General features: G+C 48.6%; 1 protein-coding gene across 1 annotated transcript in view; it reads right to left on the reverse strand.

Annotated features, from left to right (window-relative positions):
* The window catches only part of LOC142260511 (uncharacterized), a 40,411-nt gene extending 17,433 nt beyond the window's left edge, over positions 1–22,978 (reverse strand). Inside the window, exon 1 of the mRNA XM_075331960.1 lies at positions 22,950–22,978. The gene's annotated coding sequence lies outside the window, so the exon portion shown is untranslated. The remainder of the gene's footprint in view (positions 1–22,949) is intronic.
* Between the last annotated feature and the right edge of the window lie 383 nt (positions 22,979–23,361).

Here is a 23,361-nt window from a genome sequence, read left to right on the forward strand (position 1 = left end):
GCTGTGTGTGTGTGTGTGTGACCTGCTGTGTGTGTAATCTGCTGTGTGTGTGTGTGTGACCTGCTGTGTGTGTGTGTGTGACCTGCTGTGTGTGTGTGTGTGTGACCTGCTGTGTGTGTGTGTGACCTGCTGTGTGTGTGTGTGACCTGCTGTGTGTGTGTGTGTGACCTGCTGTGTGTGTGTGTGTGTGTGACCTGCTGTGTGTGTGTGTGTGTGACCTGCTGTGCGTGTGTGTGTGTGTGACCTGCTGTGTGTGTGTGTGTGACCTGCTGTGTGTGTGTGTGACCTGCTGTGTGTGTGTGTGACCTGCTGTGTGTGTGTGTGACCTGCTGTGTGTGTGTGTGACCTGCTGTGTGTGTGTGTGACCTGCTGTGTGTGTGTGTGACCTGCTGTGTGTGTGTGTGACCTGCTGTGTGTGTGTGTGACCTGCTGTGTGTGTGTGTGACCTGCTGTGTGTGTGTGTGACCTGCTGTGTGTGTGTGTGACCTGCTGTGTGTGTGTGTGACCTGCTGTGTGTGTGTGTGACCTGCTGTGTGTGTGTGTGTGACCTGCTGTGTGTGTGTGTGACCTGCTGTGTGTGTGTGTGACCTGCTGTGTGTGTGTGTGACCTGCTGTGTGTGTGTGTGACCTGCTGTGTGTGTGTGCGATCTGCTGTGTGTGTGCGATCTGCTGTGTGTGTGCGATCTGCTGTGTGTGTGCGATCTGCTGTGTGTGTGCGATCTGCTGTGTGTGTGCGATCTGCTGTGTGTGTGCGATCTGCTGTGTGTGTGCGATCTGCTGTGTGTGTGCGATCTGCTGTGTGTGTGCGATCTGCTGTGCGTGTGCGATCTGCTGTGCGTGTGCGATCTGCTGTGTGTGTGCGATCTGCTGTGTGTGTGTGTGATCTGCTGTGTGTGTGTGTGATCTGCTGTGTGTGTGTGTGACCTGCTGTGTGTGTGTGTGACCTGCTGTGTGTGTGTGTGACCTGCTGTGTGTGTGTGTGACCTGCTGTGTGTGTGTGTGACCTGCTGTGTGTGTGTGTGACCTGCTGTGTGTGTGTGTGACCTGCTGTGTGTATGATCTGCTGTGTGTGCGATCTGCTGTGTGTGCGATCTGCTGTGTGTGCGATCTGCTGTGTGTGCGATCTGCTGTGTGTGCGATCTGCTGTGTGTGCGATCTGCTGTGTGTGCGATCTGCTGTGTGTGCGATCTGCTGTGTGTGCGATCTGCTGTGTGTGTGCGATCTGCTGTGTGTGTGCGATCTGCTGTGTGTGTGCGATCTGCTGTGTGTGTGTGATCTGCTGTGTGTGATCTGCTGTGTGTGATCTGCTGTGTGTGTGTGATCTGCTGTGTGTGTGATCTGCTGTGTGTGTGATCTGCTGTGTGTGTGCGATCTGCTGTGTGTGTGCGATCTGCTGTGTGTGTGCGATCTGCTGTGTGTGTGCGATCTGCTGTGTGTGTGCGATCTGCTGTGTGTGTGCGATCTGCTGTGTGTGTGCGATCTGCTGTGTGTGTGCGATCTGCTGTGTGTGTGTGTGATCTGCTGTGTGTGTGTGATCTGCTGTGTGTGTGTGATCTGCTGTGTGTGTGTGATCTGCTGTGTGTGTGTGATCTGCTGTGTGTGTGTGATCTGCTGTGTGTGTGTGATCTGCTGTGTGTGTGTGATCTGCTGTGTGTGTGTGATCTGCTGTGTGTGTGTGATCTGCTGTGTGTGTGTGATCTGCTGTGTGTGTGTGTGATCTGCTGTGTGTGTGTGTGATCTGCTGTGTGTGTGTGATCTGCTGTGTGTGTGTGATCTGCTGTGTGTGTGTGATCTGCTGTGTGTGTGATCTGCTGTGTATATCTGTGATCTGCTGTGTGTGTGTGTGTGATCTGCTGTGTGTGTGATCTTCTGTGTGTGTCTGGGATCTTCTGTGTGTGTCTGGGATCTTCTGTGTGTGTCAGCGAGCAGCAGGGTAGGACGGCGTGCAGCACCGACCGGAGATCACAGGAGGGCCTGGGAACCACGCAGACGTCCTGGTCTGTTGAGTATGAGTCTCCTGGGAAGTGGGGGGGGGTCTGCTTTTTTGGGGGGTATGGGGGAATGAAGCAAGTCACGTGTCCGGCCGCAGGTCCTGTTCGTCGCGCTGCACCGCACGGTCTCTCAGGATTCTCCCGGCGAGAAGAGATCGGTGTCGCTGGATGAGGTGAGTGTGTATGCGATCCGATGTGTGTGCGATCCGATGTTTGTGTGTGTGTGATTTGATGTTTGTGTGTGCGATCTGATTATGTGTGCGATCCGATGTTTGTGTGTGAGATCTGATTGTGTGTGTGTGTGAGAGATCTGATGAGTGCGGGTGTGTGATCACTGCAGGTCCTGCCGCTCAGTGTCGGGTGAGTGTAATTACCGGGTGCCGCTGTGTATAATGAAGTGTCCTGCAGTATCTGTATCTTTTTTAGCTGCACGGACACTTCATTATTGATCCGGGACTAGGGCTTATATTTAAGCCTTTCTCCGAAAATGCTGAAAATCCCTCCTAGGGCTTATTTTTGGGGGAGGTCTTATTTTTGGAAAGACACGGTATATTATATATATATATATATATATATATATATATATATATATATATATATATATATATACATACACACACACACACACAAGATATATATGTAATCTACTGTATATTACATAGTGTATTACATATTTACAATTACAGTTTTTTGTGATCTAAAGTTGTGTTACAATAAATATATTTTATGTTCTATCCAAATATCTTGATTATTGTATCATAAATACGTAATTACTTACCGGTAATGTGTTTTTTTCTGAACCCATGACAGCACCACGAGAGAGGGCGGATCCCCTCTCTCGTGGTGCTGTCATGGGTGCTGGAAAAAAATTATTAAATGTCTGATGTTCACATTGTACTACAATACATTTTTCACCTAACTATAAGCAATATACCGTATTTTTCGCTTTATAGACGCACCTGATTATAAGACGCACCCCCAAATTTGGTGAAGGAATAGAGAATTTTTTAATAAATGGGGTCAGTCTTATAATGCCAGTGTCCGTCTAACAAATCATATAGGGTATATGTCCCTCATAGCCCCCCCATCCTAACATTAGCCCCCTTAATCTGGATATGGCCACCTTATATTGAATACAGCCCCCTTGTGCTGGCACACGTCCCCCAGTGATGACACATGTCCCCTATGGCTGGCACACGTCCTCTATGGCTGGCACACGGCCCCCTGTGGCTGGCACACGGCCCCCTGTGGCTGGCACACGGCCCCCTGTGGATGCACATGGTCTCCTGTGGCTGGCACACGGCCCCCTGTGGCTGGCACACGGCCCCCTGTGGCTGGCACACGGCCCCCTGTGGCTGGCACACGGCCCCCTGTGGCTGGCACACGGCCCCCTGTGGCTGGCACACGGCCCCCTGTGTTAGATATCACTCCCATGCTGCTGCTTTTAGTAAAATAAACTCTTTCCTTACCTTCTCCAGCACTGTCTTGTCTAGTGACTCCCTCCTTGGGGTTGAGCTCCGGCCTCCTGCATTTCCTGGTTCTCGGCCGGTCAGGTGATCGGCACAGCAGAGTGATATCATCTCTGCGTGCATGATCACAACGGCAGGAAGGAGACCGGGGAGACACGCTGGAGGGGGTAAGTAAAGAGTGTTTTATTTTACTATGAGCAGCAGTATGAGGGTCATAGCTAACACAGGGGGGCATGTACGATCAAAGGGAGCACAGGCAGATATAATATGCGCCGCTCCCCCAGCCCATCACCGCGGTGCGGTTTCACCACCATGGTGCTGGACAGCGGCGGTGCATATTAATTAAGCGGGAGCCCCCACGCGGCCTCCTATGGCACGGCCGGAGCCCCCACGCGGCCTCCTATGGCACGGCCGGAGCCCCCACGCGGCCTCCTATGGCACGGCCGGAGCCCCCACGCGGCCTCCTATGGCACGGCCGGAGCCCCCACGCGGCCTCCTATGGCACGGCCGGAGCCCCCACGCGGCCTCCTATGGCACGGCCGGAGCCCCCACGCGGCCTCCTATGGCACGGCCGGAGCCCCCACGCGGCCTCCTATGGCACGGCCGGAGCCCCCACGCGGCCTCCTATGGCACGGCCGGAGCCCCCACGCGGCCTCCTATGGCACGGCCGGAGCCCCCACGCGGCCTCCTATGGCACGGCCGGAGCCCCCACGCGGCCTCCTATGGCACGGCCGGAGCCCCCACGCGGCCTCCTATGGCACGGCCGGAGCCCCCACACAGCCTCCTATGCACGGCCGGAGCCCCCACACAGCCTCCTATGCACGGCCGGAGCCCCCACACAGCCTCCTATGCACGGCAGGAGCCCCCACACAGCCTCCTATGCACGGCAGGAGCCCCCACACAGCCTCCTATGCACGGCAGGAGCCCCCACACAGCCTCCTATGCACGGCAGGAGCCCCCACACAGCCTCCTATGCACGGCAGGAGCCCCCACACAGCCTCCTATGCACGGCAGGAGCCCCCACACAGCCTCCTATGCACGGCAGGAGCCCCCACACAGCCTCCTATGCAAGGCAGGAGCCCCCACACAGCCTCCTATGCACGGCAGGAGCCCCCACACAGCCTCCTATGCACGGCAGGAGCCCCCACACAGCCTCCTATGCACGGCAGGAGCCCCCACACAGCCTCCTATGCACGGCAGGAGCCCCCACACAGCCTCCTATGCACGGCAGGAGCCCCCACACAGCCTCCTATGCACGGCAGGAGCCCCCACACGGCCTCCTATGCACGGCAGGAGCCCCCACACGGCCTCCTATGCACGGCAGGAGCCCCCACACGGCCTCCTATGCACGGCAGGAGCCCCCACACGGCCTCCTATGCAGTCTTTGACTGCACAGGAGCGCGCTAGTACTGAACGCACGTCCACCAGTGGCGAGGACCTTGGCCTGATAAAAAAAAACCTTCCCGGTGCTACCGGCAGCACTAAGGCTATGTGCCCACGCTACAGGATTTACCGCGGATTTCCCGCGGATTTTGCCGCGGATTTACCGCGGATTTGCCGAAAATCTGCAGCAGCAGCACTTCCAAGCCATTTCAATGGCATTTTGGAAATGCTGTGCCCATGCTGCGGATTTTTCCGCTGCGGATTTGCCGCGGATTTTGATGCGGAAAAATCTGCAGCATGTCAATTGTTTGGTGCAGATTTGGTGCGGATTTTTGGCTTTGAATGGGAAAAAAAAAAAAAAAAAAAATCCGCATCAAAATCCGCGGCAAATCCGCGGTAAATCCGAGGGTGCGGATTTGCCGCGAAAGTCGCGGATTTTCAGGCAAAAAAATCCGCAGGGACCTTCTATCGTGGACACATAGCCTTATACTTGGCCTTCAACTTAGAGGTACCTCTATCTCATAACAAACTTACCATAAGGCATTATCTGTGGGAAACGTCCCAGGAATACTATACAGCTCCTGTGACAGTGCTATACTAACAAGGCTGACATACAGCTTGATCCATATTAGACGCTTCTACTGTGTCTTTCCCAGCACTCCTATGCTGAGTAGCTGTAGCACCTGATAGCTGCCTCTTGATTCATGTTACCCTGTAACGGTTTCTAAGCAACAGTGATACGCACAACAATATAAGTGCTTTACGTTGTCCGGTCCTCTTGTTTGATGTACCTATCAAGACTATATGTGTTCTTGATAAGTCCAATCTGACGAAGGCTCAGGCCGAAACGTCAATTAGCTACTTATTTTGGACAGAAACATATATGCCTTAAAAAGTACTTTTTCAAATTATGGACCAATAAAGAGTGTTTTTTATCACCATTCATTGTGACTTCTTGACTCATTTTGGGAGTTTTAGTGTGCCGAGGTTATCCTCTGCTATTATCTATTATTTACCTCTGAGCACCTATATACCAGTGTAGCAGAGCTTCCTCTACAGTGTCATTGAACCGAGTGACCTGGTAGAAAACCACAGTCAGCAATAAAATATAAAGAGGCTCCCAACAGTCCCGAAATCCAAGAGATGCTCCATAACTTCTACAGCTACAAGTCTAACCCAGAAGAAGAAGAAGGAGCGAGTTAAGCTACAAAAGACCTCAACAAAACATTTTACACCATGGCCAAATTGTCCAACCTTACACAAGTCAACTACAAGAGACCAAAAGAAGAGCAGATCAATGGTTGGTTTGACAGAGAATATAAAGCCGTATGAAAGACCCTGAGAACAGCCTCAAACAATAAACACAGAGACCCCAACCACCCGGGCCTGAGGGAAGTCTATGACACCATACAAAGGCAGCACAAAACCATCCTCAGGAGGAAGAAGCAGAGCTACATCTCTACCAAACTTAGCCAACTCCAAGACGCCCTCCAAGACAACTCCTTCTGCGAACTATGGAGTCACATGGACACAAAAAGCAAGACCAACATCCATATCCAAAATGGCAACATCTCACTCCAGTACTTCAGAGACCTCTACAAAGACATCCCAAAAAAAAAGGACTAAGCCAAGAACAGGAAAACAGAACATCAATACTAAGGCTATGTTCACACACTGCGTTTTTTATCCGCGTTTTTGCTGCAGAAATTTCTTGAGAAATTCTTCTAACCTTTCTGCAGACATTCCCCAGCAAAACCTATGGCAAAAAAAATTAGCTGTGTGCACACTGAGTTTTTTTCTTAAGAAAAAGAATGAGCATGTCACTTCTTTTCTGCAGCTAACTGCGTTATTTACCATAGATAATGGCACAATAACGCAGGGAGCAACCAGCGGTAAAAACGCACCAAAAATGTGGTAAAAACGCAGGTGCGTTATTGGTGCGTTTTTTAACGCAGGTGCACTAATCCTTCACTCAAGAAATTTCTTAAGAAAAATCCTTTTTCTAGTGTGCACATAGCCTTAAGGCGATGGAGGAAAAAGTAAAAAAATTCCTAAAACCCTCTGGATACACCAATTACATTAGAGGAAGTTGCAGAAAGAATCTCTTCCATAAGGTGTAAAAAAGCCAGTGGTCCAGATGGAATCCCCCCAGAGATGCTGAAATCAAGCCCACCGGAAATACAAGCTGGAATGGTTAAACTGTTTAATATTGTGCTGAGTGCCAGCTACTTCCCTCGTACCTGGAAGCAAAGGCCCATCACACCCATCCACAAGAGTGGGGACAGGTATGACCCTGCCAACTACAGAGGAAGACGTGTCAGCAGGAACCTGGGAAAACTGTTCACCAGCCTCTTGAACAAGAGGATCCTCTGTTTCCTCACCGTCCTCAGCAAGAGCCAACCAGGCTTCCTGCCAAACTATTGCACCACGGATCACATCTACACCCTGCACAGTCTCATTCGGAGCCAAATCCACAAAACAAAGTACGTAAAGATATACGCCTGTTTTGTAGACTTTAAAAAGGCTTTTGACTCCGTGTGGCACCCGGGCTTGTTCTTGAAATTTCTGGAGAGCAAAATAGTAGGAAAGTCCTACGATGTCATCAAAAGCTCCTAAACCGACTTCCTGTTCCGGTGCTGAGGATGTGGTGAGAAGCTCCTGCAAGAGATCATACTAAGAATCAGAGACGGATCTGTGCCCATCCAACACCCCAAAGACACAGCTGCTTGGGGATAGCTTCCTCTGCAAGAGACTCCCTGAGAAAAAGTTGGGTGAGAGACAGATTGAGGGTCTGGCAGACGCACTGGGGTAGAGACCGGAGGATCCCCTGACCCAGGACTTCTGCTGTGGAGACTGCACTGATATCCCTCTCTCTGGCCAGATTACCGTGAGGAAGACAGAACACAGCAGTACTGGGCTGGAGCCTGCCATTAAGAGCTGAGGCCAGAGACAGAGACTGGACCAGGGGTAGGTCGGGGTGACCCCTGTTCCCCCCCTCCCTCGGGTAGCACAGATCACTGAACTGCTGGTTGAGGTCCCCACTGGTGTCCCTCTGCCCCCCCTAAACTGTGCTGAGTAGTGCCCTCACCTGTGCTGAAGAGAGAGTCCTGTGCTGGAGGTCGGGAGGGCAGAGAAAGCTGCATGCTGAGCACTAACACAGGCCGGAGAGAGATTTCTGGGCGGGAAAACTCCATTTTTTCTCTCTTTGAAAACTGCCCGACTGCTGGATCCCCAGGAAGCAGGAAGTGAGACATCTAGTGGGTGAAACAATATAGTGAATCTCACACAGAACCATCTGCAGGATACTGCCTCCCTCTAGTGGCCATCATACAGAACTGCATCTTGTAAATTGATTTTTGGCTTCTGAAGGAGCTGACAGTAAGCCACTCATATACTAAGACCCTCACACTACAATTTGTCTCCCCTCGGTAAAGGGACGGTGCTTTTGCAACTTACAGACCTGTGATTTATGGAGCGGTACCTCCTACGTAGTGCACAAAAAATGGACTCCTCTCGCGTAAGAGACAGGGCCAGCAGCGAAGGGGAGGAAGAAATGGCACTGAGCCCCCTGGAAAAACAAGTCTCTGTTGATATATCTCAACCGCTTCACAATGCCTTTATGAGTGAATCTGCCGAACACTCTGACAGCAACAAAGAAGTTGACACGCACATGCAAGACTTTAAAACAATGGCAACAGAGGTTACAGCTAATATCATGCCAGAGATCCAGAAAACCATAGAGAAAGCTATCCAGAATGCCCTCCACAACTTTCAGGGGCAATTAAACAAACATAAAGGACAGATAGAGGAGTTGGAACAGAGAGTGTCATCCCTGGAAGAAGATAAGAAGCAACTGTCCTCACAGTAGAGGAAACGGTCGCAGAAACTAAACGCCTCGCGGACAAGGTTGAAGATCTCGAGAATAGGTCCAGGCGGAGCAACCTGAGAATGGTGGGGCTATCTGAAGCGGTTCCCGTAGCCGAACTTCAACGCTTATGTGAAAGAGATCTCCCGGCGGCTCTTGGAATTAATAAGGACTGTAGAGTCGAAACGGCTCAAAGGGTCGGCCCAGATCTGCGCTCCCATGCCGAAAAATCTGGTGATCAGACAAGACCACGCCAAGTGATCATGAAATTTTTGGACTACAACGACAAGTTTGACATAATAAGGGCCTACAGAAAGAGAACCCAACCATTGATCATAAGAGGAATGAAACTTCTTCTGTTCGAGGATTATTCTGCAGATGTGGCCAAGCGAAGAAGAGCTTTCAGCAAAATATGTGTCTCTCTGCATCAAGCTAGGAAGAGCGTCACACTTCAGTACCCAGCATTACTGAGGATTTTCCAAAAAGATGGTGTCAACATTGTCTACAACTCGTCAAGGGACGCCGAAAGAGACATTGAAAAAATATTGCAAACGGCAAAAACTGTAGAGAGAAGAGGAGACCGAGAGGGGGACAACCGAACAATGTCACCGAAATCCCAGAGGTCAACAGGTCGTAATAGGTGAAGCAACCCAGTGATAACTTGTGAATGAATGGTGATGTAGTATATACCCTTACCCGCTTTCCCTTAAAACAGTCTGGACTCTTATCCGAGCTGTTTGTGAGATGATACCAAGATAATGAATGAATGAATGAATGAATGAATGAACTTTTTTTGGGAGGAGAGGAAGTGGGGGTTGGTGGGCGAGGGGCCAGGAATGGGTTATGTCATGTCATGTGGGGCCTGCCATGCCAGAGGACGCTTGTTCACATCATCTCTATCCCCATCTGGGGATGTGTCCTGTGGTTTGGTGGGGGAGGAGGTGGAGTGGTCTGTTTAGACAAATTGTGAGGGGATATAGTTGGGAGATACGGATGTCGTCCTGATTGATATTCCCTACATTTCATGTGGTGCAGGTTGAGTTTCTCTAATATGCTTGTGTAATCAACCACTTTCCCAATCTCAGAAAAAAGTGAAGTCCATAGCACTTCTGGTGATGTGCGCAGTTCGGAACACACCACAGTGCATTTCGAATTTAGCGTTATTGTTGCCCTAGGATATTTTTCCTTGTTGTGTATTTCTTGTTCTTTTTTTAACACCTTTCTTCTTTCAGGAGTCACAGATAGACTCCGCATGCTGTTTAACCCTTCCACAAGTATTAAGTATATGATAACAGGTAGTAACCAAAACTTAAGGTACCGTCACACATAACGAGATCGCTAGCGAGATCGCTGCTGAGTCACGCTTTTGGTGACGCAACAGCGATCCCGTTAGCGATCTCGTTATGTGTGACACCTACCAGCGATCAGGCCCCTGCTGTGAGATCTCTAGTCGTTGCAGAATGGTCCAGGCCATTTTCTTCAAAGACGATGTCCTGCTGGGCAGGACACATCGCTGTGTTTGACACTGTGTGACAGGGTCACAGTGACTGCTGAGATCGTTATACAGGTCGCTAGTGCGACCTGTATTGTTCCTGCATTGCTGGTAAGGTCTGACTGTGTGACATCTCACCTGCGACCTCCCAGCGACTTACCTGCGATCCCTATCAGGTCGCATCATTTTCGGGATCGCTGGTAAGTCGTTGTGTGTGACTAGGCCTTAACAGGGACTCCTATGATTGTCATTTCCTGGAATGTAAAGGGTCTACGATCTCCGAACAAAAGGTCTAAGATACTGAAGCACCTTAAACGATTCTCCCCAGACATTGTCCTACTTCAGGAGGCTCACTTAAGGGAAGAGGATTTTTTTAGGCTTAATAGATTCTGGGTGGGGACAGTAGTGGGATCAGCAGCACAAGGTAGACATGCAGGGGTAGTGATTTTGTTCCACCGCAACTTCGTTTTTAAATTATTGTCTCAGGAGTGTGACGACCAGGGGAGATGGGTACGGGTCACTATAGACCATGGAGGAGAAACCTATTCTATATATAACGGTTCAAACAAATCCTTTTTTGAAGATGTAGAGAGAAAAATTGTCCTGGATAATTCTCCCTTGATAATTACTGGAGGTGACTTTAATACGGTACATAGGATAGAGGAAGATAGAAGGAGTCAGGGTAGGAACCCCCAGAGAGGAGAATGCACTCACCTCTCTACTTAACCAGACTGGGCTGAGGGATGTCTGGCACTGGCTGCATCCTGATGCTAGAGAATTTACTCACTTTTCCCATGTCCACCAGTCCTGGTCAAGAATTGACTACCTCCTGACCTCTGAGAGTCTATTAAACAGGCTGAAGTCGGTCGAAATTTTTGATCTGGTTATATCAGATCATGCCCCAGGGGGTATGGAACTGACGGAAAGGGTGGTCAGGGGAAGAGACTTTATATGAAGGTTTCCAGCCTTCCTTACAAAGGACGAGGGATTCAATGACGAATTGCGCTGTTGGTGCGATGAGTTTGTATCTGACAACAGAGAACACGTAGATGAAACTGCTCTGTTTAGGAACACGGCAAAGACGGTGCTGAGAGGCATAATTTAAATGTACGTCTCTTCACTTAAAGGGAACCAAACATCAGGATTTTCGTGTATAAGCTGCAGCCAGTGCAGTACTGGCACTATCATGCACAGTGTGTACATACCATCAGGGGGCAGCTCGGGTGTTTAGGCAGTGAAATACAACTTTATAAAGTTTGAAATTTCGTGCACTTTTTGATTGACGTGTGCACCTCTGCAGATAATGTCCGGGCTGGTTATGCAGGAGTTCCCCGCCCCCCCACCAGCCTGTTCCTCCCTCTCTCCTGATGTCCGGGCGGGTTATGCACGTGTTCCCCGCCCCCCCCCCCCGCGCCGCCTGCTCCTCCCTCCCTCCCTCTGGCTGTATGTAAATATCTAATCTTCAGAAACATGGCGCCGGAGTGGGCCTCTGCGCATAGCGCTTATCTCCGGCGCCATGTTTCTGAAGCCCCCGCATTACACAACTTGGTGTCTGAGAGGGCGGCGCCACAGCGATGTCACACCGGCTGGTGTGTTGGCCCGGTGTCCTGGGGCGGCACGATACAGGAGCAGCAGGTAATCGCGTCCTCCGGTCAGCTGTTCTGTCCTGTTCTAATCGCGCGCGCTCCCACGGTCACAACGGGCTGTGAAGAAACGAGGGCGCATGCGCCGCCCTCTCAGACACCAAGTTGTGTAATGCGGGGGCATCAGAAACATGGCGCCGGAGATAAGCGCTATGCGCAGAGGCCCACTCCGGCGCCATGTTTCTGAAGATTAGATATTTACATACAGCCAGAGGGAGGGAGGGAGGGAGGAACAGGCGGCGCAGGGGGGGGGGCGGGGAACACGTGCATAACCCGCCCGGACATCAGGAGAGAGGGAGGAACAGGCTGGTGGGGGGGCGGGGAACTCCTGCATAACCCGCCCGGACATTATCTGCAGAGGTGCACACGTCAATCAAAAAGTGCACGAAAGTTCAAACTTTATAAAGTTGTATTTCACTGCCTAAACACCCGAGCTGCACCCCAATGGTATGTACACACTGTGCATGATAGTGCCAGTACTGCACTGGCTGCAGCTTATACACGAAAATCCTGATGATTGGTTCCCTTTAAGAAAAAAGTGAAGGAGGGGTATTCTAAATCGAGTGCAAAACTCAGACATGCCTATACTGAGTTCCTGCAGAACCCCTCACCTCAAAACAGAGAACATTGGAAACTGACCAAACAAGAGTTTGAGATGTGGATAGACAGGAGGGAGCAGGTGTATAGATCTAGGCAAGAGGTCGAATTACTTAGATACGGCAACAAAGCGGGTAAGCTTCTGGCGAAATTGGCAAAGGGACGTTTACAAGTATCACCCATAGTCATAATAAAAGATGGACAAGGAAAGGTAACATCTGATCCCAAAAAAATAAATTCCACTCTACAAAATTTTTATAAAGATCTATACAAACTCTCACACACAAATACGACAGAGGGTAGAGCCTTTCTCCAAAGCTTATCTCTCCCTAAACTCAGGCAGGAGCAGCAGGATGTAATTAATGCAGACATAACGGAAGAAGAGGTGAAGCAAACTATAAGGCTGGGGCCACACGGGCACTACTGCGATCCACTTGCATGACACTCGGCTCGTGCTGGCAGTACAGCAGAGCCGAGTGTCATGCCTGTGTCCTTGCAACTGAGGTCCGTTCGTGCGAGCAGACCTCAGCTGCGGGGGGCGGGCCGGCACTCAGGAGGGGAGGGAGGGATTTCTCTCCCTCTCTACTGTGTAGCCGGCTATTGCCATTCTCGCACTGCACTAGCAGTACACCGGTGTACCGCGAGTGCAGTGTGATTTTTCTCTCGCCCCATTCACTTGAATGGGTGCGAGAGAAAGAGACTCAGCTTACAATCGCAGCATGCTGCGATTGTTTTCTCGGTCCGATTAGGGCTGAGAAAATAATCGCCCATGTGTGCTGACACACAGGCTAGAATTGGTCCGAGGGGAATGCGATGTTTTATCGCACTCCACTCGCACTGTTTTTCTCGCCGTGTGGCTTAGGCCTTAGTCATCTTCAAAATGGAAGGCACCCGGTCCTGATGGGTATAGTGGGGAATTTTACAAAGCACTCAAGGAACAGGTTTCCCCGGTATTGACTACTTACTACAACAACATTTTGACAACAGGAGATATTCGAGGTAGATCCAGGGAGACGTATATCAAAGTAATTCCAAAGCATGGCAAAGACCCCTTGGAGGCTGGTTCCTATAGACCTATTTCACTTATTGACTTAAACCAAAAGATTATATCCAAAATAATGGCCGACCTCTTAGCAATGGTGCTTCCCCAACTGGTGAAGCCAGCTCAGGTGGGATTTGTTAAAGGAAGAGCTGCAGTTAAAAACATAAGAAAAGTCTTGATAGTGCTGGACGAGGTAGGACGACAGCAGCATTTAGGAGACAGACCAGCCCTCCTAACTCTTGATGCAGAGAAAGCATTTGATAACGTTAGTTGGGAGTGGCTGGGGGCGACGTTGGACTCGTTCAATTTAAAAGGCAAATTTAGAACATTTTTGGATGGGGTCTACAATAGCCCTATAGCTAGAGTACAGACACCAGGATTCCTCTCTGATTCTTTTCACTTGCACAAGGGGACCAGACAGGGATGTCCAATGTCACCATTGCTGTTCAACCTGGCCATGGAACCCTTTGCTAGATTTATAGAGGAGTCAGATCTATTTGACGGAATCAGAGTAGGCAAAGATAAAGTTAAGATTGCTCTATTTGCGGACGACATCATACTTTTTTTGTCAAGACCACTAGAGCAGCTGAGGAAGATCTTTGACTTTATTCAGAAATTCAGTGAATATTCGGGGTACAGGATTAACATCAACAAAAGTGAACTTCTAGAATTAGGAGACAAAATACCTCAGGAGCAATGGGTCAAGCTAGGTCTGGACCTACGTGTCTCAAAGTCATACATAACGTATTTGGGGATAAAGATAGGGAGGAGACCAGATCAACTCTATTCACTTAACTACACCCCCCTTATAGGTAAAATATTGGGGGAACTGCAGCGGTGGCATCACTTACCAATATCTCTTTTGGGTAGATGTCACCTGGTTAAAATGGTTAGCTTTGCCAAGCTCCTATACCCCTTTAAAACCCTGCCCTTTATTTTAAAACATTTAGACATAAATAGGCTGAAGAAGGCCTTTACACATTTTATTTGGACAGGTAAAAGACCCAGAATTGCACTAGAAAAACTGATGCTACTGAGAAGTGAAGGCGGGGTTAATTTTGGAAATATACGTGCTTATAATATCGCCTCTTTATTTAGACATGTAGTGGACTGGTTACACGACACTAGTTGCTACTCAAACACCCATCTAGAACGACAGTTAGCCGGCCATTGGGATCTGACCGCTCTTATCCACACAAGACAAGCTAAACTGCCACAGATAGTGAGATCCTCCTTTTTACTTAAGGTCCAGTCACACTAAGCAACTTACCAGCGATCCCAACAACGATAGGGATCGCTGGTAAGTTGCTAGGAGGTTGCTGGTGAGATGTCACACTGCGACGCTCCAGCGATCCCACCAGCAACCTGACCTGGCAGGGATCGCTGGAGCGTCGCTACACAAGTTGCTGGTGAGCTCACCAGCAACCAGTGACAAGCCCCAGCGCCGCGTGGAAGATGCTGCGCTTGGTAACTAAGGTAAATATCGGGTAACCAACCCGATATTTACCTTGGTTACCACCGCACGCAGCTACACGTGCAGGGAGCAGCGCACACTGAGCGCTGGCTCCCTGCTCTCCTAGTTACAGCACACATCGGGTTAATTACCCGATGTGTGCTGCAGCTCCATGTGCACAGAGCAGGGAGCAGCGCACAATGCTTAGCGCTGGCTCCTTGCTCTCCAAGTTACAGCACACATCGGGTTAATTAACCCGATGTGTGCTGCAGCTACATGTGCACAGAGCAGGGAGCAGCGCACAATGCTTAGCGCTGGCTCCTTGCTCTCCTAGTTACAGCACACATCGGGTTAATTAACCCGATGTGTGCTGCAGCTACATGTGCACAGAGCAGGAGCCGGCAGCACAGGCAGTGAGAGCGGCGGAGGCTGGTATCAAAGGTAAATATCGGGTAACCAAGGACAGGGCTTCTTGGTTACCCGATGTTTACATTGGTTACCAGCCTCCGCAGAAGCCGGCTCCTGCTGCCTGCACATTTAGTTGTTGCTGTCTCGCTGTCACACACAGCGATCTGTGCTTCACAGCGGGACAGCAACAACTAAATAATGGCCCAGGACATTCAGCAACAACCAACGACCTCACAGCAGGGGCCAGGTTGTTGCTGGATGTCACACACAGCAACATCGCTAGCAACGTCACAAAAGTTGTTCGTTAGCAGCGACGTTGCTAGCGATGTTGCTCAGTGTGACGGGGCCTTAAGGGACACCATAGTATGTTGGAAGATAGTGAGGAAGGCCTTTCAGCTTCCCTTTCTGGTTTCCAAACATATGCCAATATTTGGTCACCACGAGTTCCCCCAGGGAGCTGAAATTAAGAGGGCCATTGATCAGAGCTGTGATCAGTTGCAAACAGCGGGGTCCATTATGTGCCGGGAAGAAAAACGGTGGATGTCTCCACAAGAAATTAGGGACAAATTCAAGATACACGGGAAACATTTCATACAGGTCCTGCAGCTTCATTCTTTGTCAGTCCAGACTCAGAAAGTTGGAGAGAGAATCTGTCTCTCATGCCTTAGATGACAGTATAGGCCCGCGCACCCAAATGGCGAGTATCATCTCATTGTACAGCACCATGAGGCACAAATTTGTTAAATTAAAACAGAGCAAAATGTTCAGAACATGGGAGAGGTGGACAGGAGATGAGGAGATAGCGGAGACAATATTACAAGGGTGGGAACGGGTGAGAATATCCATCTTGTGTGAGAGATGGAGGGAGACTTATTTCATGCTCATATACACAGCGCTGTATGGCTTTAACATCCCACCTTCCCATAGCTGCCCTGGCCGGATTACAGCGTGTCCTAAGTGTTGGGTGCCCTTTACGAATATGTGGCATGGGGTGTGGGAGTGCACAGAAGTAACAACATATTGGAAGCAAGTAAGGGACCAGATTCAAGCATGTTGGGGAACGAAACTTCCACAAACACCACAGGCTCTGCTTTTCCACCAATTACGCCCCCCCCGAATCTGAATATCAGAGTATGGTAGACAAAGTAAAGATTCCTAGAAACATCCACACATTTTTAGTGGTGGCTCTTCGGGCTTTGTTTAGTGAGTGGCTTAAACCAAACACTCCATCGATGGGAGCAATAATATCTCAAATGAAACATCTCTTGGGACTGGAACTGATAGAAGCAGAAAGGAGTAAAGAAAAGTCAGCAGGAGAAGTTTTTCCGCTGTGGAAAAAATTCATTGGTTTTCATTATAGGAAATCCTGAAAATAATTAGCCCTTTCCGCCATACAGAATGGTATTGTCTGGAAGACCTGGGAGGGACGTTGGGGGTTTTGGGACCATCATTAGACACTTAGCACGTACCATATGGAGATGGTAGTTGACACCATAGCAAGAACATAATTGTGGAAGGGTTCACACTCACATTCTTATTCTTTTGTGATACTACCTTTTATTTTTTCTTCCTATGCAAGGTTTACAGTTACAGTTGCATTGATGAACAAATCAATCTCGTGTATGCTGATGTTTACTATTTGACCATTGAATTGACTGTTTAATTTTTTTGTTATGTTTAAAAATTTGAATAAAAAAGATGTTTAAAAAAAAGCTCCTAAACCGAGAACCTCTGCAGTGTGAGTGTGAACGGTAGAAGAATGGCTCATTTCCAGCAGGAGTCAGATAGGGCTACAGCCTAAAGGCCGCTTTACACGCCACGACATCGTCGTTGGGGTCATGGAATTTGTGACGCACATCCGGCCGCATTAGCGATGTCGTTGCGTGTGACACCTATTAGCGATTTTGAATCGTCGCAAAAACGTTCAAAATCGCTAATCGGTGACATGCCCCCCTATTCCCAATTATCGTTGCAGCTGCAGGTACGATGTAGTTCGTCGTTCCTGCGGCAGCACACATCGCTATGTGTGACACCGCAGGAACGAGGAACCTCACCTTACCTGCGTCCCGGCCACAATTAGGAAGGAAGACGGTGGGCGAGATGTTATGTCCCGCTCATCTCCGCTTCTATTGGGCGGCTGCTTAGTGACGTCGCTGTGACGCCGAATGAACCAGCCCCTTAGAAAGGAGGCAGTTCGCCGGTCACAGCGACGTCGCTAGGTACGTAAGTAGTGTGACGGGTCCGCGCGATTTTGTGCACCACAGGCATCGATTTGCCCGTAACACACAAATGATGGGTGCGCGCGCTAGCGATATCCGTCACGATATCACAGCGTATAAACCGGCTTTAAGTCTAATGCAGGCTTCACACGGTACGATCTATTGTGCGATTGCACGAGCGATTGTACCAGCCCCAGTCATTTGTACATCATGGGCAATTAGTTGCCCGTAGCGCACAAAGTCGTTAAACCGACCTCACTGTGGGCGGCGAACATCCACTTCCTGAACGGGGAGGGATGTCCCGCGTCACAGAAATGTCACACAGCACCCGGCCAATAGAAGCGGAGGGGCAGAGATGAGCGGGACGTAAACATCCCGCCCACCATAGAATTCCAGAAGAGAAAAAATGAAGATTGGACCAGCACCTTCATTTGTCTTAGGCCTCCTTCACACGTCCGTGTCTCCGAAACGAGTTTGATCCGTTTCCTCACATGCCGGAGACACGGACACACATAGACCCTTTAAAATCAATGGGTCTGCGCTCATGTGCGTGTTTTGCCATGGACCGTGTGGAGCATACATGTGCCCGTGTGCTCCACACGTAGACATGTCTGTTTTTCTCCGGCATCATGGGTGTCACACGGACCGCACGATGTGATCCATCTGACACGCACCAGAGAAAACACACGTGTCTGTGAATTAAAAGGGATTTCTACACTCACCTTCTCCAGCGCTGCTGTCTCTGCCGCTGCTGGCACTTGCTTCCGACCCCACTCATTATGCTCATCGCATATTCACTGCACTTTGGGTCGGAAGCAGCAGCAGCAGGAAGTCGGCAGAGCCAGAGACCGTAGATCAGCACCACGGACAGCAGCGACAGGGACAAGTGAGCAGAAAGTTCCTGTTCTCCGTGTGTTATCGCAGATAGCACACGGAGAACACACATGTGCCATAAACACGGCACATGGAGGGTTATACGCACCTTTAACACGTCTGTGAAAAAAGGGCGTGATTTTGATGGACGTGTGAAAGAGACCTTAAACAACTGCGCTCATACAGGAAAGGACAAATACACCTACCTGGGCCTGGAAATTCACCAGTCAGGGAGGTACAAATGAGCAATAGAGATTGCTATGCCATCCGAAGGAAACCATCATCTGAAGCCACCAGTGAGGGTCTGGCTAAAAAGCTTCAATTCCATCATCACCCCAATCCTCATGTATGGCAGTGAAGTCTGGGGTCTCATAGTTTTAATAGTTTTTAAGGTTGAAGGGAGACTCTAAGTCCATCTAGTTCAACCCGTAGCCTAACATGTTGATCCAGAGGAAGGCAAAAAAACCCCAATGTGTCAAATAAGCTCCAATGGGGAAAAAAAATCTTTCCTGACTCCACATCCGGCAATCAGACTAGTTCCCTGGATCAACACCCTGTCATAAAATCTAATATACATAACTGGTAATATTAAATTTTTCAAGAAAGGCGTCCAGGCTCTGCTTAAATGTTAGTAGTGAATCACTCATTACAACACCATGTGGCAGAGAGTTCCACAGTCTCACTGCTCGTACAGTAAAGAATCCTTGTCTGTGGTTATGATTAAACCTTCTTTCCTCGAGACGTAGCAGATGCTCCCATGTTCCAGTCGCAGGCCTAGGTGTAAAGAGATCTTTGGAAAGGTCTCTGTACTGTCCCCTCATATATTTATACATTGTGATTAGATCCCCCCTAAGCCTTTGTTTTTCCAAACTAAATAACCCCAAGTTTAATAACCTGTCTTGGTGTTGCAGCCCACCCATTCCTCTAATAATCTTGGTCGCTCTTCTATCTACCTGTAAGATTATGCTATTCATAACCTTCTATACTTTTGCAATCAAGAAAAGCATCCATTCCTCTCTTAAATTCATGCAGTGAGTGGCCATCACCACTTCCTCAGGAAGAGAGTTCCAGAGCCTCACTGCTCTTACCATGAAGAACCCTCTTCTATGCTGATGTAGGAATTTTCTTTCCTCCAATCGAAGAGAATGCCCCCTTGTTCTTGTCATAGTCCTTGGTACAAACAGATCATGGGAGAGATCTCCGTATTGCCCTCTGATATACTTGTACATATTTATTAGGTGTCCCCTAAGTCTTCTCTTTTCTAGAGTAAATAGAGCTAATTTTGATAACCTTTCCGTGTATTGTAATGCACCCAATCCATTTATTATTTTAGTAGCCCGCCTCTGAACCCTTTCAAATTCAGTAATGTCTTTCTTGAGCACCGACGCCCAAAATTGCACACAATACTCCAAGTGTGGTCTGATGAGTGATTTGTACAGAGGGAGAATGATGTTTTCATCTCATGCCCCCAGACCTCTTCTAATGCATCCCATCACCCTATTTGCTTTGGTGGCAGCTGCCTGACACTGGGCACTCCAATTTAGATTCTTATTGACTAAGATGCCTAAGTCTTTTTCCATGTCTTATTTCCACAGCGGTTTCCCATTTATTAAGTAATCGCAGCATCTGTTTCTCCTTCCCATGTACATAACCTTACACTTATCTGTGTTACACCTCATTTGCCATTTTTCAGCCCAATTCTCCAATTTACTCAAATCCATCTGTAGTTGCAAACTGTCCTCCTTTGTGTTAACTACCTTACATAGTTTTGTATCATCTGCAAATACTGATATTTTACTCTGTAAACCATCCACCAGATCATTAATAAATATATTAAATAATAGGGGGCCCAATACAGACCCCTGTGGCACCCCACTAGTAACCCTGGCCCAATCTGAGTATGCACCATTAATAACCACTCTTTGTTTTCTACCACTAAGCCAGCTACCTACTCATATACATACATTTTCCCCGAGCCCAAGCTTTCTCATTTTACTTAGCAGTCTTTTTTGTGGGACAGTGTCAAATGCTTTACCGAAGTCGAGATAAATGACATCCAATGATTCTCCTCGGTCCATGTGAGAGCTTACATCCTCATAGAAGCTGATCAGGTTAGTTTGACAGGAGCGATCCTTCATAAATCCATGCTGATATGGAGTTAAACAATTATTAACATTGAGACATTCCATAATAGTATCTCTTAAAAACCCTTCAAACATTTTACCCACAACAGATGTTAAGCTTACCGGCCTATAGTTTCCAGGTTCCCTTTTACACCCTTTTTTGAATATTGGTACCACATTTGCTAGCCGCCAATCCAGTGGAACAGACCCGGTTTCTATAGAGTCTTTAAATATAAGGAATAGAGGCCTGTCTATGACATTACTTAACTCCCTTAATACCCGAGGATGAATGCCATCAGGGTCTGGTGATTTGTCAAGTTACTAAGTCGGTTCTGCACTTCTTCCTGGGTTAGGCAGGTCATACTTAATGGGGCGTTTACATGATCACTCTACATTTCCCGTGGCATATGCTTTTCCTGTGTGAACACAGTTGAGAAAAAAGTATTTAAAACATTTGCTTTTCCCACATCGCTTTCTATGATTTTACCCTCATTATTCTTTAAAGGGCCGACACCATCAATTTTAATCTTTTTTCTGTTTATATAATTAAAGAATAGTTTGGGATTTGTTTTGCTTTCCTTAGCAATGAGTCTCTCAGTTTCTACTTTTGCTAAATGTATTTGTTTTTTTTTACACATTTTATATTTTTCTCTATATATTTTTAATGCTTCTTCGCTGCCTTCTTGTTTTAGCTTTTTAAATGCCTTTTTCTTATTATTCATTGCCCCTTTTACATCCTTATTTAGCCACATTGGTTTTCTCCTGTTCCTAGCCCTTTTATTTCCGTACGGTATGGCTCGCTCGCAGTGGCTGTTTAATACCGATTTAAAAATTTCCCACTTATTTTCTGTGCTCCCATTTTTGAGGACATTGGGACAATCAATTTGGCGAAGGTCTTCTCTAAGCTGATCAAACTTTGCTTTCCTGAAATTCAGCGTTTTTGTAACCCCCCTCCAAGGCACCTCACTGAAGGACAAGTGGAGTTGTATTATATTGTGGTCACTATTCCCGAGGTGCCCATCCACTCGTACGTCTGTTATTCTATCTGGCCTGTTGCTTAAAATTAAGTCGAGAAGGGCTGCCCCTCTAGTTGGGCCCGGCACAAGTTGGGACAGATAATTATCCTTAGTTACTGACAGAAGCCGGTTTCCTTTCTGAGATACGCAGGTTTCAGTTTCCCAGTCTATATCGGGGTAATTGAAGTCCCCCATAATAATCACCTCATTGTGATTTGCTGCTTTGTCTATTTGTTTCAATAATACATTTTCAGTGGTTTCTGTTATATTTGGTGGCTTATAACAAACCCCTATGAGGATTTTATTAGTTTTCCCTCCTTGTATCTCCACCCATAGAGACTCCACCCCTTCATTTCCCTCTTGAATATCTTCTCTTAGTCTGGGCTTTAAACTGGACTTTATATATAGACAGACTCCACCCCCTGGACTTTATATATAGACAGACTCAACCCCCTTTCCTTTTTTTACGATCCCTCCTAAACAATTCATATCCTTGCAGGTTAGCCGCCCAGTCATAACTATCATCTAACCATGTCTCAGTTATTCCTACTATGTCATATTTTTCCTCATACATTACCAGCTCCAGTTCTTCCATTTTATTGGTCAGGCTTCTCACACCAACTGGTCAAGGTGGGATTCCAGCCCAACAAAAATATTCAACCTGAAATTTAGCGCCTTCTCCAGGTCAATCAAAGCACCTCCAACAGCGCCTGTCAGGCCGAGCTGGGCAGATTCCCTCTACACCTAGCAGCTCTGAAGAGGGCACTGTCATTTCGGTCTCACCTACAGAATACCAATCCACGCTCCCATCACCATAAAGCCCTGATACATATAGGTGGTCCAGATGAACCAGGACCCCTGGCACAGCTCTCCCAAACCCAACTGGACAAAATGACCAATCACAGCAGCCTGACAAAAGCCAGAATCAGGAAGATGGTAGACGAGGGCCAGGAGAGGTATCAGTGACTGGAGGACCGATGTCTACACCTCACAGAAACTGACCACGTACCAGAGACTACAGACTGACCCCATATCTGGAGAAACCCCCAGACCCCAGAGACTGCAGGACTATGAGCCAATATAGACTCAGTGCCCACAGTCTAGCCATCAATTCCCACACAAGCAGAGCTACAAGCCCAGGGAGGACAGACTGTGCCAACACTGACCTGGAGGCCAAGGAAGGATGAAACCCACCTCCTGCTACACTGCACCAAACACTCAGCAGTGAGGGACACTCAGCAGTGACGGACACTCAGCAGTGAGGGACACTCAGCAGTGAGGGACGCTCAGCAGTGAGGGACACTCAGCAGTGAGGGACACTCAGCAGTGAGGGATACTCAGCAGTGAGGGACACTCAGCAGTGAGGGATACTCACTTCAGGAGACTATGATATCTTCCCGGGATTTCAGCTCCATGAAGGAGGAAGAGAAAACATATATCCTGCTGAAGAAGAGACTGCAGTGAAGATAGCAGCGCGGTGTGTGAGCGAATGTCATAGACCGAGAAAGAGAAATAAAATATGATAAGCCATGGACTTCTATAGCCCCCCCCCTCCCCAGATGTGCCCCCATCCATCCTTCCTACAGTCCCCACCCGGATGTGGCCCCATCAAGCAGCATCGGCCAGTGTAAGCCCCCCAACGCGCAGCATCGCTCACTGTAAACCCCCCCAACACACTGCATCGCTCAGTGGAAGCCCCCCAGCATGCACAATTGCCCAGTGGAAGCCCCTCTGCGTGAAGCATCGCCCAGTGTAAGCCCCCCAGGGTGCAGCATGGCCTGTGTAAG

Source organism: Anomaloglossus baeobatrachus, unplaced genomic scaffold, assembly GCF_048569485.1.
Source record: "Anomaloglossus baeobatrachus isolate aAnoBae1 unplaced genomic scaffold, aAnoBae1.hap1 Scaffold_117, whole genome shotgun sequence".
Lineage (NCBI taxonomy): Eukaryota > Metazoa > Chordata > Amphibia > Anura > Aromobatidae > Anomaloglossus > Anomaloglossus baeobatrachus.